Source organism: Leopardus geoffroyi, chromosome B3, assembly GCF_018350155.1.
Source record: "Leopardus geoffroyi isolate Oge1 chromosome B3, O.geoffroyi_Oge1_pat1.0, whole genome shotgun sequence".
In the NCBI taxonomy this organism is placed as follows: Eukaryota; Metazoa; Chordata; class Mammalia; order Carnivora; family Felidae; genus Leopardus; species Leopardus geoffroyi.
In genome coordinates, this window is record NC_059337.1 from 24,122,277 (window position 1) to 24,140,953 (window position 18,677).

General features: G+C 56.4%; 1 long non-coding RNA gene and 10 other non-coding genes across 11 annotated transcripts in view; all 11 read left to right on the forward strand.

Annotated features, from left to right (window-relative positions):
- The first annotated feature begins 1,418 nt into the window (after positions 1 to 1,418).
- Positions 1,419 to 1,498, forward strand: LOC123584604. Its single transcript, XR_006705560.1, has one exon. It is a non-coding gene; the product is annotated as a small nucleolar RNA SNORD115 (small nucleolar RNA).
- Positions 1,499 to 3,121: 1,623 nt separating this feature from the next.
- LOC123584590 lies at positions 3,122 to 3,202 on the forward strand. Its single transcript, XR_006705546.1, has one exon. It is a non-coding gene; the product is annotated as a small nucleolar RNA SNORD115 (small nucleolar RNA).
- Positions 3,203 to 4,500: 1,298 nt separating this feature from the next.
- Positions 4,501 to 18,677, forward strand: part of LOC123582624 — a 148,959-nt gene continuing 134,782 nt past the window's right edge. Inside the window, exons 1-10 of the long non-coding RNA XR_006704487.1 lie at positions 4,501 to 5,360; positions 6,605 to 6,722; positions 8,416 to 8,533; positions 10,224 to 10,341; positions 13,867 to 13,984; positions 14,363 to 14,427; positions 15,673 to 15,790; positions 16,170 to 16,235; positions 17,516 to 17,633; positions 18,218 to 18,465. This is a non-coding gene — a long non-coding RNA (uncharacterized LOC123582624). The remainder of the gene's footprint in view (positions 5,361 to 6,604; positions 6,723 to 8,415; positions 8,534 to 10,223; positions 10,342 to 13,866; positions 13,985 to 14,362; positions 14,428 to 15,672; positions 15,791 to 16,169; positions 16,236 to 17,515; positions 17,634 to 18,217; positions 18,466 to 18,677) is intronic.
- On the forward strand, positions 4,972 to 5,052 carry LOC123584586. The gene has a single exon (XR_006705543.1). It is a non-coding gene; the product is annotated as a small nucleolar RNA SNORD115 (small nucleolar RNA).
- LOC123584579 lies at positions 6,779 to 6,859 on the forward strand. Its single transcript, XR_006705536.1, has one exon. It is a non-coding gene; the product is annotated as a small nucleolar RNA SNORD115 (small nucleolar RNA).
- LOC123584580 lies at positions 8,590 to 8,670 on the forward strand. The gene has a single exon (XR_006705537.1). It is a non-coding gene; the product is annotated as a small nucleolar RNA SNORD115 (small nucleolar RNA).
- LOC123584606 lies at positions 10,398 to 10,478 on the forward strand. Its single transcript, XR_006705562.1, has one exon. It is a non-coding gene; the product is annotated as a small nucleolar RNA SNORD115 (small nucleolar RNA).
- Positions 12,213 to 12,293, forward strand: LOC123584581. Its single transcript, XR_006705538.1, has one exon. It is a non-coding gene; the product is annotated as a small nucleolar RNA SNORD115 (small nucleolar RNA).
- On the forward strand, positions 14,041 to 14,121 carry LOC123584596. The gene has a single exon (XR_006705552.1). It is a non-coding gene; the product is annotated as a small nucleolar RNA SNORD115 (small nucleolar RNA).
- Positions 15,847 to 15,927, forward strand: LOC123584584. Its single transcript, XR_006705541.1, has one exon. It is a non-coding gene; the product is annotated as a small nucleolar RNA SNORD115 (small nucleolar RNA).
- LOC123584582 lies at positions 17,690 to 17,770 on the forward strand. Its single transcript, XR_006705540.1, has one exon. It is a non-coding gene; the product is annotated as a small nucleolar RNA SNORD115 (small nucleolar RNA).

Below are 18,677 nucleotides of genomic sequence, written 5' to 3' on the forward strand. Positions count from 1 at the left end.
TGAGTACCTGGAGATCCAGTGCCCTTGAGCCGATTGACAAGGGAGCCCTCAGTGCAATGCCAGCCATCTTCTGGGACTGGGGCTTCATCCTTGCCCCAGAGGGCTGGCATGTCCCTGAATGTCTGACCTGTGAACTTGGCTGTCTGGAAAAAACAGGTCACCCACAACACATGTAAGGGATGCCACAGTCCTCCGCAGGATCCCTTACTTGATGGCCCATGGGAAACTTTTCCCAGTGTGGGAGAGCACTCCAGTTGATGTCAGAATCACTGATGCCTTAGTAGACACTTGACCTGATAGAGTGGGCATTGCAGATGGCCAATGTGACCTCCTGCGTGGAAGTGGTGTGCCCAAATTTCACACAATGGGCTTTGAGGCAGGGGCCGGACTCAGGGATACCTGGATGGACACTAGACAGCTTTGGCATAACGGCTAGACAGTATCTGAAAAATGCTGGCAGCGTGGCCCAGACCCAAGTGGCATGCAGGCTCCTGCACCCAGGTTCTTCACCATTGACACCCTCTGGTGGTGGCATGTCCATATGGGGGCCGTGGGTGGTCCCATAGCTAGATGGGGTTTTGTCTGACAATGGCCCTTTGGGTGATGCCACAATCAAAGGCACTCTGTGGTTCTTGACTTCTGACCCCGAGTCCTACTGAGTTTGAAGGCACTGGAGAACCGTGCAGGCCCCTCACCCTACCCACGCCATGCTCTCAAAGATGGGAAGGGATGAGGTATCCCCACAGGAGCCATGGAGCAGTGGTGATGGAGACAGTGTTGGATGCTGGTGGGCTGCCCGTCAGGGCCCTGTTCCCCAAAGGGATCTTGGTATTGCGTCTGTGTGGTAGCATTCATGGGCCCTTCTGGGGCCCCATGCCCACACATTCATGGGGAACACATGGTCAGGCCCTGCCAGCCAAGTCCCGGGTTTCTGCCTGCAACCGACCCACCAAGGGTCTGTCCCAATCACGCTGTGGGAAGACCTGTGCGTGTGGCCTGGTGCCTTCTGTGGCAGCCTCCATTTTCAGATGCCTGTGGGGCTTGAATTCCCTTGTTTCCAGTGGAGCCACAGATATTGAAGGCCTTGTGGACATGCTGCAGCCTTCCTTCTCGCCAGACCAGGATTGCAGGTTTGAGTCATGAATGCAGTCCCAGCCCTGCCCATTCTGAGATCCCTCCCATTGCCACAGGGAGGTCTGATGGGGAAGGTGTTTGTCATTGCTGAGCTGCCTCTCTCTGTGCACATCCCGGGCCCCAACTGAGATCCCACCTGGCACACTGAGGGGAGTTTGGCCTATCTTCAGGAACAGGCCCCGAGCCAGGGGCCCTAATGGCCACCCAGAACATCACAAACACTCTCTGGTAAGCATGTTGAGCTCACGGGTAGAAGGCAGCGGTGGGAGGGGACTGCTTCTGTTGGGTCAATGATGAGAACTCATATGGTCTGGAAGACAGATGATGACCTAATGATTATGCTCAATAGGATTACCTGAGGCCCATTGGAGGGCACCTCACTGAGGCAGAATCCTGTGGACCCCTGTGGCTCTCACGTAGTGCTGGTACCTGGGACTCGAGGCGACCGATCACTCGAGGCTCCCCAGTGGGCTCTCCCCAGTCTCTGAGACTCTGCACACGTAGGATGTGCTCCTGCCCAGGAGTGTTGTGTGCCCATTACTAGTGCTTCCCAGGATTCATCCCTGGGAACCCAACTAAGCTCCCTCGGTGTCCTGATGTCTTTCAGTGGAATGTCGTCTTGGTGACCAGGGTCACCATCTTGTGGGACAGGGGCTTTGTCCTCTCCCCAGAGGGTTGGTGTGTCCCTGAACATCTCCCCTCTGCACTAGGCTGTCTGGAAAACACAGGACACCCTCGAAACCTGCAAGGGATGCCACGAACCCCGGGAGATCCTATTACTTGAAGGACCATGGGCCACGTTTCCCATCAACTCTGGTTGATGTCACAATCACTGATGCTTTAGCAGGCACGCGACGTGCTGTGGTGGGCATTGCTGACGGCCAATGTGACCTCCTGCCTGGAAGCGGTGCACCTAAATTTCACGCAATGGGCTTTGGAGGCAGGGACCAGACCTGGGGTTACCAAAATGGACACTAGACAGCTTTGGTATAATGGGTAGATGGTATCTGAAAAAACCTGGCAGCATGGCCCAGACCCCAAGTGGCATGCCGGCTCCTGCCCCCGGTTTCTTCACAATTGGCACCATCTGGTGGTCACGTGTCTTTATGGGGCCCATGGGTCATTCCGCAGCTCGATGGGGTTTTGTCTGACATTGGCCCTTTGGTTGGTGCCACATGCCAGGACACGCTGTGCTTCTTGACTTGTGACCCCGAGTCCCAGTGAGTGTGAAGGCACTAGGGAACTGTGCTGGCTCCTCACCCTTCCCTCACCATAATCTCAAAGACGAGTAGGGATGAGGTGCCCCCACAGGAGACATGGAGCAGTGGTGATGGAGACAGTGTTAGATGCTGGTGGGATGCCCATCAGGGCCCTGTTCCCCCAAGGGATCTTGGCATTGCGTCTGCGTGGTAGCATTCGTGGGCCCTTCTGGGGCCTATGCCTGCCCATTCCTGGCAAAACACAGGGCAGGTCCCTGCCAGCAAAATCCCGGGATTGTGCCTGCCACAGACCCTCCAAGGTCTGTCCCAATCACACTGCAGGAAGACCTGTGCATATGGCCTGGTGCCTGCTGTGGCAGCCTCCATGCTCAGACTTCTGTGAATCTTGAATTCCCTTGTTTTCTGTGGAGCCACAGAGGCTGAGAACCTTGTGGACACACTGCAGCCTTCCTTCCTGCCAGGCCAGGATTGCAGGATTGCATCATGAATGCACTCCCAGCCCCACGGATTCTGAGATCCCTCCCATTGCCACAAAGTGAGGTCTGATGGGGAAGGTGTTGGTCACTGCTGAGCTGCCTCTCTCTGCGCAGATCCCAAGCCCCGACCAAGATCCCACCTGGTGCACGGAGGGGAGTTTGGCCCATACTCGGGAAGTTGCCCTGAACCAAGGGGCACCCCCATGGCCACCCTACACATCACAAATGCTCTCTGGTAAGCATATTGAGCTGGCGGGTAGAAGACAAAGGTGGGTGGGGACTGCCTTGATTGGGTCAATGATGAGAACTCATCTGGTCGCGAAGACAGATGATGACCTAAAAATTATGCTCAATAAGATTATGCTGAGGCCCAGTGGAGGGCACCACACTGAGGCGGGATGCTGGGGACTGCTGTGGCTCTGGCAAAGCGCTGGCTCCTGGGGCTCAAGGCCACCGATCCCTCAAGGCTCTCCAGTGGGGCTCTCCCTGGTCTCTGGGGCTCTACGCGCCTAAGACGTGCTCCTGCCCTAGGGCGTTTTGTGCCCATTACTAGTGCTTCCCGGGACTTATTTCTGGGAACCCAACTAAGATGCCAGTGTCCTGGTGTCATTCAGTGGGACATCGCATTAGTGACCAGTATCTCGCCATTGAGCCCACCATGGGAGGAGAATGGATGCCTGTGATACCCGAGACCAAATGCCCTTGGGCGATTGGCGAGGCATGTTCTAGGACTGGGACTTCAACCTCGTCCCGGAGAGCTGGCATGTCCCTGAACGTCTGACCTGTGCACTAGGCTGTCTGGAAAAACAGGACACCCGTGACACCTGCAAGGAATGACACGGTCCCCCAAGGGATCTTCTTACTTGACGGCCCATGGGCCACATTTTGCAGTGTGGGAGGGCACTCCGGTTGATGTCAGAATCACTGATGCCTTAGTAGGCAAGCAACATGCTGCGGTGGGCATTGCAGATGGCCAATGTGATCACCTGCATGGAAGCAGTGAGCCCAAATTTCACGCAATGTGCTTCGGAGGCAGGGGCTGTGCCCGGGGTTACCTGGATGGACATTTGACAGCTTTGGCATAACGGGTAGACGGTACATGAAAAATACTGGTAGCATGGCCCAGACCCCGAGAGGCATGCAGGCTTCTGCCTCTGGGTTCTTCACTGTTAGCCCCATTTGGTGGTCGCATGTCCTATGGGCCCCAGGGGTCGTCCTGCAGCTGTATGGGGCTTTGTCTGACAATTGCCCTTTGGTCGGTGTCATGAGGCTGGACACGCTGGGGTTCTTGACTTGTGACCCCGAGTCCCAGTGAGTTTGAAGGCACTGGGGAACCGTGCTTGCCCCTCACCCTTCCCTCACCATAATGTCAAAGACAGGAAGGGATGAGGTGTCCCCATGGGAGCCATGGAGCAGCGCTGATGGAGACACTGCTGGATGCTGGTGGGATGCCCATCAGGGCCCTGTTCCCCTAAGGGATCTGGGCCTTGCATCTGCATGGTAGCGTTCATGGGCCCTTACGTGGCCCCAACCTGCCCATTCCTGGAAAAACGCAGTACCTGCTAGCCAAGGCCTGGGATTTTGTCTGCCAATGACCCACCAAGGTCTGCCCATTCCTGGAAAAACGCAGTATCCCTGCTAGCCAAGGCCTGGGATTTTGTCTGCCAATGACCCACCAAGGTCTGTCATATCACGCTGCAGGAAGACCTGTACATGTGGCCTGGTGCCTGCTGTGGCAGCCTCCATGCTCAGAGACCTGTGGGGCTTGAATTCCCTTGTTTCCAGCAGAGCCACAGAGGCTGAGGGCCTGTGGAAGCAGTGCAGACTTCCTTCCCGCCAGGCCAGGATTTTTCTGGCATCATGAATGCAGTCCCAGCCTTGTGCATTCTGAGATCCCTTCCATTGCCACAAGGTGAGGTCTGATGGGGAAGGCATTTTGTCATTCCTCAGCTGCCTCTCTCTGCAAAGATCCCACGCCCCCACTGAGATCCCACCTGGCACACGGAGGGGAGTTTGGCCCATCTTTGGGATCAACCCCAAGCCAGGGGCCCTCATGGCCATGCCACACATCACAACACCCCTCTGGTAAGGATGTTGAGCTAGAGGGTAGAAGGCAGAGGCGGGTGGGGACTGCCTTGGTTGGGTCAATGATGAGAACTCATATGATCCCGAAGACAGATGAAGACCTAAAAATTATGCTCAATAAGATTACGCTGAGGCCCAGTGAAGGGCACCTCACTGAGGCGGGATCCTGGTGACCCCTGTGACCTGGCATAGCGCTGGCACCTGGGGATCGAGGCCACTGATCTCTCGAGATTCCCCAGTGAGATTCTCCTTGGCCTCTGTGCCTCTGTGTGCCTAAGATGTGCTCCCGCCCTGGGGCGTTGTGCGCCTATTACTAGGGCTTCCCGGGACTCATTCCTGGGAACCCAACTAAGCTCCCTTGGTGTCCTGGTGTCTTTCAGTGGGACGTTGTCTTGGTGACCAGGGTCTCGCCATTGAGCCCACCATGGGAGGAGAATGGATGCCTGTGAGTACCCAGAGATTAGGGCCCTTGGGCCTATTGGTGAGGGAACCCTCAGGACAACACCAGCCATCTTTTGGACTTAGGCTTCGTCTTCGCCCCAGAGGGCTGCTGTATCCGTGAAGGTCTCTCCTGTGCACTAGGCTGTCTGAAAAACACAGGTCACCCGCAACACCTGCAAGGGATGCCACAATCCCCCGCGAGATCCTCTTCCTTGTCAGCCCATGGGCCACGTTTCCCAGTTTGGGAGGGCACTCCGGTTGATGTCAGAATCACTGATGCCTTAGTAGGCACGTGACATGCTGCAGTGGGCATTGCAGACGGCCAAGGTGACCACCTGTGTGGAAGCGGTGTGCCCAAATTTCACGCAATGTCCTTTGGAGACAGTGGCCTGGCCCGGGGTTACCTGGATGGACACTAGACAGCTTTGGCATGGCAGGTAGATGGTACCTGAAAAATGTTGGCAGGGTGGCCCAGACTCTGAAGGCATGCGGGCTCCTGTCCCCAGGTTCTTCACAATTGGCACCGTCTGGTGGTCACATGTCCTTATGGGACCCTTGGGTCTTCCCACAGCTTGATGGGGTTTTGTCTGACAAAGGCCCTTTGGCAGGTACACAAGCCAGGGCACAATGTGGTTCTTGACTTGTGACCCCGAGTCTCAGTGAGTTTGAAGGTGTTGGGGAACCATGCTAGACCCTCACCCTTCTCTCACCATACTCTCAAAGACAGGAAGGGATGAGGTGTCCCCACGGGAGCCATGGAGCAGTGCTATGGAGACAGTGTTGGATCCTGGTGGGATGCATGTCAGGGCCCTGATCCCACAAGGGATCTTGGTGTTACATCTGTGTGGTAGCACTCGTGGGCCCTTCCGGGGCCCCATGCCCACCTATTCCTGGCAAAATTCAGGGCCGGTCCCTGCCAGCCAAGGCCGGGATTCTGCCTGCCACTGACCCACCAAGATCTGTCCAAATCATGCTGTGGGAGGACCTGTGCATGTGGCCTGGTGCCTGCTGTGGCAGCCTCCATGCCAAGACGCCTGTGGGGCTTGAATTTCCTTGTTTCCTGTGGAGCCACAGAAGCTAAGGGCCTTGTGGACACACTGCAGCCTTCCTTCCTGCCAGGCCAGGATTGCAGGATTGCATCATGAATGCAGTTCCAGCCCCGCGCATTCTGAGATCCTTCCCATTGCCACAAGGTGAGGTCTGATGGGAAAGGTGTTTGTCATTGCTGAGCTGCCTCTCTCTGTGCAGATCCCGCGCCCCGTTCAATATCCCACCTGGCGCACGGAGGGGAGTTTGGCCTATCTTCGGGAATTGGCCCCAAGCCAGGGGCCCTAATGGCCACCCTGCACATCACAATCCCTCTCTGGTAAGCATGTTGAGCGGGCAGGTAGAACACAGAGGCATGTGGGGACTGCCTTGGTTGGGTCAATGATGAGAACTCATATGGTCTTGAAGACAGATGATGACCTAAAAATTATGCTCAATAGGATTACACTGAGGCCCAGTGGAGGGCACCACACTGAGCCGGGATCCTGGTGACCCCTGTGGCCTTGGCGTAGTGCTGGCATCTGGGGCTCAATGCGACCAATCCCTTGAGGGTCCCCAGTGGGGCTCTCCCCGGTCTCTAGGTCTCCATGCACCTAAGATGTGCTCCCACCCTGGGGCATTTGTGCCCATTAGTAGTGCTTCCCGGGACTCATCCCTGGGAACCCAACTCAGCTCCCTTGGTGTCCTGGTGTCTTTCAGTGGGATGTCGTCTTGGTGACCAGCGTCATGCCATTGAGCCCACCATGGGAGGAGAGTAGATGTCTATGAGTACCCAAAGATCCAGTACCCTTGGGCCAATTGGTGAGGAAGCCCACAGGGAAATGCCAGCCATCTTGTGGGACTGGGGTTTCATCGTCACCCCAGAGGGCTGGAGTATCCCTGAACATCTCCATTGTGCACTGGGGTGTCTGCAAAAAAACAGGTCACCCGCAACACCTGCAAGGGATGCCACGGTCACCCGCAGTATCCTCTTACTTGTCGGCCCATGGGCCATGTTTCCCAGTGTAGGAGGGCATTCCAGTTGATGTAAGAATGACTGATGCCTTAGTAGGCAAGCAATGTGCTGCCGTGGGCATTGCAGACAGCCAATGTGACCTCCTGCTTGGAAGTGGGGCGTCCAAATTTCATGCAATGGGCTTTGGAGGCAGGGGCTGGGCCCGGAGTTACCTGGATGGACACTAGACAGCTTTGGCATAACGGGTAGACGATGCCCGAAAAATTCAGGTAGCGTGGCCCAGACCCCGAGTGGCATGCGGGCTCCTGCCTCCGTGTTCTTCACCATTGGCACCTTCTGGTGGTTGCATGTCCTTATGGGCCCGAGTCGTCCCGCAGCTCTATGGGGCTTTGTCTGACAATGGCCCTTTAGTCGGTGCCATGAGGCTGGGCATGCTGGGGTTCTTGACTTGTGACCCTGAGTCTCAGTGTGTTTGAGGGCACTGGGGAACCATGCTGGCCTCTCACCCTTCCTTCACCATAATCTCAAACACGGGAAGGGATGAGGTATCCTCACAGGAGCCATGGAGCAGCGGTGATGGAGACATTGTTGGATGATGGTTGGGTGCCCGTCAGGGCCATGTTCCCCCAAGGGATCTTGGCATTGTGTCTGCATGGTAGCATTCCTGGGCCCCTCTGGGGCCCCATGCCTGCCCATTCCTGGAAAAATGCAGGGCCACCTCCCTGCCAGCCAAGGCCCAGGATTCTGCCTGCTACTGACCTGCCAAGGTCTGTCCCAATCATGCTGCGGGAAGACCTGTGCATGTGGCCTGGTGCATGATGTGGCAACCTCCATGCTCAGACGCCAGTGGGTCTTGAATTTCCTTGTTTCCAGTGGAGCCACAGAGGCAGAGAGTCTTGTGGACATGCTGCAGCCTTCCTTCCCACCAGGCCAGGATTGCAGGATTGTGTCATGAATGCAGTCCCAGCCCCACGCATTCTGAGATCCCTCCCACTGCCACAGGTGAGGTCTGATGGGGAAGGCGTTTGTCATTGCTTACCTGCCTCACTCTGTGCAGATCATGTACCCCGACGGAGATCCCACCTGGCACACGGAGGGGAGTTTGGCCCATCTTCGGGAACAGGCCCCAAGCCATGGGCCCTCAAGGCCACCCTGTGCATCACAACCCCTCTCTGGTAAGCATGTTGAGCGGGCAGGTAGAACACAGAGGCGTGTGGGGACTGCCTTGGTTGGGTCAATGATGAGAACTCATATGGTCTCGAAGACAGATGATGACCTAAAAATTATGCTCAATAGGATTACACTGAGGCCCAGTGGGGGACGCCGAACAGAGGCGGGATCCTAGGGACCCCTGTGGCCCTGGCGTAACACTGACACCTGGGGCTCGAGACCACTGATCCCTCGAGGCTCCCCGTTGGGACTCTTCCCAGTCTCTGGGCCTCCTTGTGCCTAAGACGTGCTCCCGCCCTGGGGCGTTGTGTGCCCATTACTAGTGCTTCCCAGGACTCATCCCTGGGAACCAAACTAAGCTCCCTTGGTGTCCCAGTGTCTTTCAGTGGGATGTCGTCTTGGTGACCAGGGTCTCGCCATTGGGTCCACCGTGGTAGGAGAGTGGATGCCTGTGTGAGTACCCGGAGATATAGTGTCCTTGGGCAGATTGTCAAAGGAGCCCTCAGGACAACGCCAGCCATCTTGTGGGACTGGGGCTTCCTCCTCACCCCAGAGGACAGGCATGTCCTTGAACATCTCCCCTGTGCACTAGGGTATCTGGAAAAAAAGGTCACCTGCGACACCTGCAAGAGATGCCATGAACCCCCGCGAGATCCTCATACTTGACTGCCCATGGGCCCCTTTCCGAGTGTGGGTGGGAACTCCGGTTGATGTCAGAATCACTGATGCCCTAGTAGGCACGCGACGTGCTGCGGTGGGCATTGAAGACGGCCAATGTGATCTCCTGCCTGAAAGCGATGCACCCAACTCTCACACAATGGCCTTTGGAGACAGGGACCGGACCCGGGGTTACCTGGATGGACACTAGACAGCTTTGGCATAACGGGTAGACGGTATCTGAAAAATGCTGGCAGGGTGGTCCCGACTCTGAGTGGCATGTGGGCTCCTGCGTCCGGGTTCTTCACCATTGTCACTGCCTGGTAGTCACGTGTCATGGGCCCCAGGGGTCGTCCTGCAGCTGTATGGGGCTTTGTGTGACAATGGCCCTTTGAACGGTGCCCCAAGCCAGGGCACACGGGGTTCTTGACTTGTGACACCCGGACCCAGTGAATTTGAAGGCCCTGGGGAACTGTGCTTGCCCCTCACCATTCCCTCACCATAATCTCAAAGACGGGAAGGGATGAGGTGTCCCCACTGGAACCATGGTGCAGTGGTGATGGAGAGTGTTCGATGCTGGTGGGATACCCGTAAGGGCCTTGTTCCCCCAAGGGATCTTGCTATTGAATCTGCATGGTAGCGTTTGTGGGCCCTTCTGGGGCCCCATGCATGCCCATTCCTGGCAAAACTCAGGGCTGGTCCCTGCCACCCAAGGCCTGGATTCTGCCTGCCACCAACCTGCCAAGTTCTGTCCCAATCATCCTGCAGGAAGACATGTGCGTGTGGCCTGGTGCCTGCTGTGGCAGCCTCCATGCTCATATGCCTATGGTGCTTGAATTTCCTTGTTTCCACTGGAGCCTCAGAGGCTAAGGGCCTTGTGGATATGCTGCTGCCTTCCTTCCCACCAGGCCAGGAATGCAGGATTGTGTCATGAATGCACTCCCAGCCCCACGGATTCTGAGATCCCTCCCATTGCCACAAGGTGAGGTCAGAAGGGGAAGGAGTTTTGTCATTGCTGAGCTGCCTCTCTCCACGCAGATACCGTGGCCCCACTGAGATCCCACCTGGCGCATGGAGGGACATTTGGCCCATCGTTGGGAACAAGCCTCAAGCCAGGAGCCCCCATGGCCATGCCACACATCAAAAAACTTCTCTGGTAAGCATGTTGAGCTGGCATGTAGAAGGCAGAGGCGGGTGGGGACTGCCTTGGTTGGGTCAATGATGAGAACTCATATGGTTTCAAAGACAGATGATGACCTAAAAATTATGCTCAATAGGATTATGCTGAGGACAAGTGGAAGGCATGGCACTGAGGCGGGATCCTGGGGACCCCCTTGGGCCTTGCAGAGCACTGGCACCTGGGGCTCGAGGCGACAGATCCCTCAAGCCTCCCCAGTGGGGCTCTCCCCGGTTTCTGGGCCTCTGCACGCATAAGAAGTGCTCCCACCCTGGGGAGCTGCGTGCCCATTACTAGTACTTCCCAGGACTCATCCCTGGGAACCTAACTAAACTCCCTTGGTGTCCTGGTGTCTTTCAGTGGGATGTCGTCTTGGTGATCGTGGTCTTGCTATTGAGCTGACCAAGGGAGGAGAGTGGATGCCTGTGTCAGACCCCAGAGACCCGCTGACCTTTGGCCTACAGGCGAGGCAGCCCTCAGGGAAACTCCAGCCACCTTGTGGGACTGGGGCTTCGTCCTCGCCCCAGAGGGCTGGTGTGTCCCTGAAAGTCTGACCTGTACACTTGGCTGTCTGGAAAAAACAGGTCACCCGTGACACTTGTAAGGGATGCCATGGTCCCCCACGGGATCCTCTTACTTGACAGACCATGGGACACGTTTCCCAGTGTAGGAGGGCACTCCAGTTGATGTCAGAATCACTGATGCCTTAGTAGGCACACAACATGTTGCGGTGGGCATTGCAGACGAACAGTGTGACCACCTGCATGGAAGAGGTGCTCCCAAATTTAACAAATGGGATTTGGAGGCAGGGGCCTGGCAGGGGTTACCTGGATGGAGACTGGACAGCTTTGGCATAACGGGTAGATGGTATCCAAAAAATGCTGGCAACGTGGCCCAGACCCCGAGTTGTAAACAGGCTCCTGCCGCCGGGTTTTTCACCATTGGCACCGTCTGGTTCTTGCGTGTCCTTATGGGCCCCCAGGGTGGTCCCACAGCTGTATGGGGTCTTGTCTGACAATGGCCCTTTGGTTGGTGCCACGAGCCAGGGCAGTCCTGGGTTCTTGACTTGTAACCCTGAGACCTAGTGAGTTTGAAGGCACTGGGGAACCTTGCTGGCCCCTCACCATTCCCTCACTGTAATCTCAAAGATGGTAAGGGATTAGGTGTCCTCACCAGAACCATGGTGCTGTGCTGATGGAGACAGTGTTGGATACTGGTGGGATGCCCGTCAGGGCCCTGTTCCCCCAAGGGATCTTGGCATTGCATCTGCGTGGTAGCGTTCATGGGCCCTTCTGGGGCCCTATGCCTGCCCATTCCTGCCAAAACGCAGGGCCAGTCCCTGCCAGCCAAGGCCCAGGATTCTGCCTGCCACTGACCCGCAAATGTCTGTCCCAATAACACTGCAGGAAGACCTGGGCATGTGGCCTGGTCCTGCTGTGGCAGCCTCCATGCCTGAGCATTCCTGGGAGGCTTGAGTTCCCTTGTTTCCAGTGGAGCCACAGAGGCTGAGGGCCTTGTGGACCAGCTGCAGTCTTCCTTCCAACCAGGCCAGGATTGCAGGATTGTGTCATGAATTCAGTCCCAGCCCTGTGAATTCTGAGATCCCTCCCATTGCCACAAGGTGACATCTGATGGGAAGGTGTTTTGTCACTGCTGAGCTGCCTCTCTCTGTGCAAATCCCATGCCGCGACCAAGATCCCACCTGGAGCATGGATGGGAATTTGGCCCATCTTTGGGAGCAGGCCCTGAGCCAGGGGCCCCCATGGCCACCCTGTGCATAACAAACCCTCATTGGTAAGCATGTTGAGCTGGAGGGTAGAAGGCAGAGGCGGGTGGGGACTGCCTTGGTTGGGTCAATGATGAGAACTCATATGGTCTCAAAGACAGATGATGACCTAAAAATTATGCTCAATAGGATTACACTGAGGCCCAGTGGAGGGCACCGCACAGAGGCGGGATCCTGAGGACCTCTGTGGCCCTAGAATAGAGCTGGATCCTGGTGTTCGAGGCAACTGATCCCTCGAAGCTCCCTATTGGGGCTTTCCCTGGTCTGGGCCTCCGAGCGCCTAAGATGTGCTCCCACCCTGGGCCATTGTGTGCCCATTACTAGTGCTTCCTGGGATTCATCCCTGGGAAAACAACTAAGCTCCTTCAGTGTCCTGGTGTCTTTCAGTGGGAAGTTGTCTTGATGACCAGGGTCTCACCATTGAGCCCACCATGGGAGGAGAATGGATGCCTGTGTGAGTATCCAAAGATCCAGTGCCCTTGGGCCGATTGGCGAGAGTGCCCTCAGGGCAACGCCAGCCATCTTGTGGGACTGGGGCTTCGTCCTCACACCAGAGGGCTGGTGTGTCCCTGAACGTCTCCCCTGTGCACTAGGCTGTCTGCAAAAATAGATCACCCGCGACACCTGTAAGGGATGCCATGGTCCCCCATGGGATCCTCTTACTTGATGGATCATGGGCCACATTTCCATTATGGGAGGGCGCTCCGGTTGATGTCAGAATCACTGATGCCTTATTAGGCACACAACATGCTGCGGTGGGCATTGCAGATGGCCAATGTGACCTCCTGCATGGAAGTGGTGCGCCGAAATTTCACGCAATGGGCTTTAGAGGCAGGGGCCAGTCCCGGGGTAACCTGAGTGGACACTAGACAACTTTGGCATAACGGGTAGATGGTATCTGAAAGATGCTCTCAGCGTGGTCCAGACCCCGAGTAGCATCTGGGCTCCTGCCTCCGGGTTCTTCACCAATGGCACTGTCTGGTGGTCATGTGTCCTTATGGGGCCGGTGGGTCGTCCACAGATCGATGGGGTTTTGTCTGACTATGGTCGTTTGGTCAGTGCCATGTGCCAGGGCATGCTTTGGTTCTTCACTTGTGACCCCGTGTCTGAGTGAGTTTGAAGGCACTGGGGAAGCATCCTGGCCCCTCACCCCTCCCTCATGGAAATCTCATAGACGGGAAGGGATGAGGTGTCCTCATGGGAGTCATGGAGCAGTGCTGATGGAGACAGTGTTGGATGCTGGTGGGATGCCATCAGGGCCCTCATCCCCCAAGGGATCTTGGCATTGCATCTGTGTGGTATCGTTCGTGGGACCTTCCAGGGCCCAATGTCTGCCCATTGCAGACCTGTTCCTGCCAACCTGGCAAAACGCAGGACCTGTCCCTGCCAACCAATGCCCGGGATTCTGCCTGCCACCAACCCCCTAAGGTCTGTCCCAGTCATGCTGCAGGAAGACCTGTGCTTGTGTCCTAGTGCCTGCTGTGGCAGCCTCCACGCTCAGAGACCTGTTGGGCTTGAATTCCCTTGTTTCCAGTGGAGCCACAGAGGCTGAGGGCCATGTGGACACGCTGTAGCCTCCCTTCCCACAGGCCAGGATTGCGGGATTACGTCATGATGCAGTCCCAGCCCCGCTCATTCTGAGATCCCTCCCATTGTCACAAGGTGAAGTCTGATGGGGAAGGCGTTTTGTCATTGCTGAGCTGCCTCTCTCTGTGCAGATCCCGTGCTCTGACCAAGAACCCACCTGTGTCACGGAGGGGAGTTTGGCCCATCTTCAGGAACAAGCCTCATGCCAGTGGCCCCCATGGCCATGCCGCATATCACAAAACCTCTCTGGTAAGCATGTTGAGCTGGAGGGTAGAAGGCAGAGGCAGGAGGGGACTGCCTTGGATGGATCAATGATGAGACCTCATATGGTCTCGAAGACAGATGATGACCTAAAAATTATGCTCAATAGGTTTATGCTGAGGCCCAGTGGAGGGCACAGCACTGAGGCGGGATCCTGGGGACTCCTGTGGCCCTGGCGTAGCACTGGCACCTGGGCTCGAGGCGACTGATCCCTGTAGTTTCCCCAGTGGGGCTTTCCCAGGTCTGGGCCCCCACACGCCAAAGACATGCTCCCACCCTTGGGCATTGTGTGCCCATTACTAATGCTTCCTGGGACTCATCCCTGGGAACCCAGCTAAGCTCCCTAGGTGTCCTGGTGTCTTTCAGGGGGACGTTGCCATGGTAACCAGGATCCCACTTGAGCCCACCATTGGACGATAGTGGACACCTGTGTGAGTACCAGGAGATCCAGTGCCCTTGGGTCAATTGGCAAGGGAGCCCTCAGAGCAACGCCAGCCATCTTGTGGGACAGGGGCTTCGTCCTCACCCCAGAGGGCTGGCATGTCCCTGAACAACTCCCGTGTGCACTAGGCTGTCTGGAAAAAACAGGTCACCTGTGACACCTGCAAGGGATGGAATGATCCCACGTGAGACCCTCTTATTTGATGGCCATAGGCCACGTTTCCCAGTGTGGGAGGGTGCTCCAGTTGATGTCAGAATCACTGATGCATTAGTAGGCAAGTGACGTGTTGTGGTGGGCATTGTAGTTGGCCAATGTGACTTCCTGCATGGAAGCAGTGTACACAAATTTCATGCAATGGGCTTTGGAGGTAGGGGCCAGACCAGGAATTACCTGGATGAACACTAGACAGCTTTGGCTTAATGGGTAGAAAGTATCTGAAAGATGCTGGTAGTGTGACCCTGACCCGGAGTGGCATGCGGGCTCCTGCCTCAGGTTCTTCACCATTGGCACTGTCTGGTGGTTGCATGTCCTTATGGGGCCCGTGGGTCATCCCGCAACTGGATGGGGTTTTGTCTGACAATGGCCCTTGGTCGGTGCCATGAGCCAGGGCATGCTTGGGTTCTTGACTTGTGACCCCGAGTCCCAGTGAGTTTGAAGGCACTGGGGAACCATTCTGGTTCCTCACCCTTTCCTCACCGTAATCTCAAATACAGGAAAGGATGAGGTGTCCCCATGGGAGCCATTGAGCACTGCTGATGAAGACAGTGTTGGATGCTGGTGGGATGACTTTCGGGGCCCTGTTCCCCCAAGGGATCTTGTGTTGCGTCTGCATGGTAGCATTCGCGGGCTCATCCGGAGCCCCTGCCCGCCCATTCCTGACAAAACACAGGGCTAGTCCCTGCCAGCCAATGCCCGGGATTCTGCCTGCTACTGCCCTGCCAATGTCTGTTGCAATAAGGATTTGGGAGGACCTGTGCTTGTGGCCTGGTGCCTGCTGTGACAGCCTCCATACACAGATTCCTGTGGGGCTTGAATTCCCTTGTTTCCACTGGAGCCACAGAAGCTGAGGGTCTTGTGGAAACGCTGCAGCCTTCCTTCCGACCAGGCCAGGATTGCAGGATTGCATAGTGAATGCACTCCCAGCACCATGCATTCTGAGATCTATCCCATTGCCACAAGGTGAGGTCTGATGGGAAGGCGTTTTGTCATTGCTGACTTGCCTCTCTCTGTGCAGATCCCGCGCTGTGACTGAGATCCCACCTGGAGCACGGTGGGGAGTTTGGCCCATCTTTAGGAACAGGCCACGACCCAGGGACCCCCATGGCTACTCTGCCCATAACAAAACTTCTCTGGTAAGCATGTTGAGCTGGTGCGTAGAAGGCAGAGGCGGGTGGGGACTGCCTTGGTTGGGTCAATGATGAGAACTCATATGGTCTCTAAGACAGCTGATGACCTAAAAATTATGCTCAATAGGATTACACTGAGGCCCAGTGGAGGGCACCGCACAGAGGCGGGATCCTGGGGACGCCTGCAGCCCTGGTGTAACGCTGGATCCTGGGGCTCGAGGTGACTGATCCCTTGAGGCTCCCCAGTGGGGCTCTCCCCAGTCTGGGCCTGTAAGCGCCTAAGATGTGCTCCCGTCCTGGGGTGTTGTGTGCCCATTACTAGTGCTTCCCGGGATTCATCCCTGGGAAAACAACTAAGTTCCTTCAGTGTCCTGGTGTCTTTCAGTGGGACATCGTCTTGGTGATCAGGGTCTCGCATTGAGCCCACCATGGGAGGAGAATGGATGCCTGTGTGAGTACCCAAATATCCAGAGCCATTGGGCCGATTGGTGAGAGTGCCCTCAGGGCAACCCCAGCGATCCTGCAGGACTGGGGCTTCGTCCTCACACCAGAGGGCTGTTGTGTCCCTGAACGTCTCCTCTGTACACTAGGCTGTCTGGAAAAAATAGGTCATCTGCGACACCAGTAAGGGATGCCATGGTCCCCCATGGGATCCTCTTATTTGACGGACCATGGACCACGTTTCCCAGTGTGAGAGGGCGCTCTGGTAGATGTCAGAATCACTGATGCCTTACTAGGCACGCAACGTGCTGCCCACACTGATGCCTTACTAGGCAAGCGAAGTGCTGCTGTGGGCATTGCAGACAGCCAATGTGACCTCCTGCATGTAAGTGGTGAAATTTCATGCAATGGGCTTTAGAGGCAAGGACCAGATCCTGGGTTACCTGAGTGGACAATAGACAGCTGTGGCATAAGGGGTAGATGGTATCTGAAAGATGCTTGCAGCATGGTCCAGACCCTGAGGGACATGCGGGCTCCTGCCCCCGGTTTCTTCACCGTTGGCTCCATCTGATGGTCGTGTGTCCTTATGGGGCCCGTGGGTCGTCCTGCAGATCAATGGGGTTTTGTCTGGCTATGGCCCTTTGGTCGGTGCCACGAGCCAGGGAATACTGCGGTTCTTCACTTGTGACCCCACATCTGAGTGAGTTTGAAGGCACTGGGGAACCGTGCTGGCCCCTCACCCTTCCCTCATCGTATTCTCAAAGATGGGAAGGGATGAGGTGTCCTCACTGGAGCCATGGAGCAGCACTGGTGGAGACAGTGTTGGATGCTGGTGGGATGCCTGTCAGGGCCCTGTTCCCCCAAGGGAATTTGGCATTGTATCTGCATGGTAGCATTCATGGGTCCATCCGAGGACCCTGCCCACCCTTTCCTGGCAAAACACAGGGCCAGTCCCTGCAAGTCAATGTCCAGGATTCTGCCTGCTACTGCCCCGCCAACGTCTGTCACAATAAGGATGTGGGAGGACCTGTGCATATGGCCTGGTGCCTGCTGTGGCAGCCTCCATGCTCAGATTCCTGTGAGGCTTGAATTCCCTTGTTTCCAGTGGAACCACAGAGGCTGAGGGACTTGTGGACACGCTGCAGTCTTCCTTCCTGTCAGGCCAGGATTGCAGGATTGCATCATGAATGCACTCCCAGCGCTGTGCATTCTGAGATCCCTGCCACTGCCACAAGGTGAGGTCTGATGGGGAAGGCATTTGTCATTGCTGAGCTGCCTCTCTCCTCGCAGATCCCATGCACCCACTGAGATCCCACCTGGAGCACGGAGGGGAGTTTGGCCCATCTTCAGGAACATGCCTCAAGCTAGGGGCCCCCATGGCCATGCAGCACATCATAAAACATCCTTGGTGAGCATGTTGAGCTAGAGGGTAGAAGGCAGAGGCGGGTGGGGACTTCCTTGGTTGGGTCAATGATGAGAACTCATATGGTCTCGAAGACAGATGATGACCTAAAAATTATGCTCAATAGGACTATGCTGAGGCCCAGTGGAGGTCACCGCACTGAGGCGGGATCCTGGGAACTCCTGTGGCCCCGGAATAGCACTGGCACCTGGAGCTCGAGTCGCCGATCCCTTGAGGCTCCCCAGTGGGGCTCTCCCTGGTCTGGGCCTCCACATTACTAAGATGTGCTCCCGCCCTGGGGTGTTGTGTGCCTATTATTAGTGCTTCCCAGGACTCATCCCTGGGAACCCAACTAAGCTCCCTCGGTGTCCTGGTGTCTTTCAGTGGGAAGTCGTCTTAGTGACCAGGGTCTCGCCATTGAGGCCACCATGGGAGGAGAGTGGATGCCTGTGTGAGTACCCGGAGACCCAGTGTCCTTGGTCCAATTGGTGAGGCAGCACTCAGGGCAACACCAGAAATCTTGCGGGACTGGGGCTTCGTCCTCACCCCAGAAGGCTGACGTGTCACTGATCGTCTGCCCTGTGCCTTAGGTTGTCTGGAAACAACACGTCACCCACGACACCTGCAAGGGATGCCCCCGTCCCCCACGGGATCCTCTAGTTGACGGCCCATGGCCCCATTTCCCAGTCTGGAGGGCACTCCAGTTTTTGTCAGAATCACTGATGCCTTACTAGGCACACAAGATGCTGTGGTGGGAATTGCACACCCTCAATGTGACCTCCTGCGTGGAAACAGTGCAACCAAATTTCACAAAATGGGTTTTGGAGGCGGGGGCCAGGTATGGTGATAAACCTGAATGGATATACCCCCTGGAATAACGGGTAGATGCTATCTGAAAAATGATGGGAGCGTGGCCCAACCACGAGTGGCATGTGGGTTCCTGCCTCTTGGTTCTTCACCATTGGCACCGTCTGGTGGTCGTGTGTCCTTATGGGCCCCAGGGGTCATCCCGCAGCTGTATGGGGCCTTCTCTGACAATGGTCCTTTGGT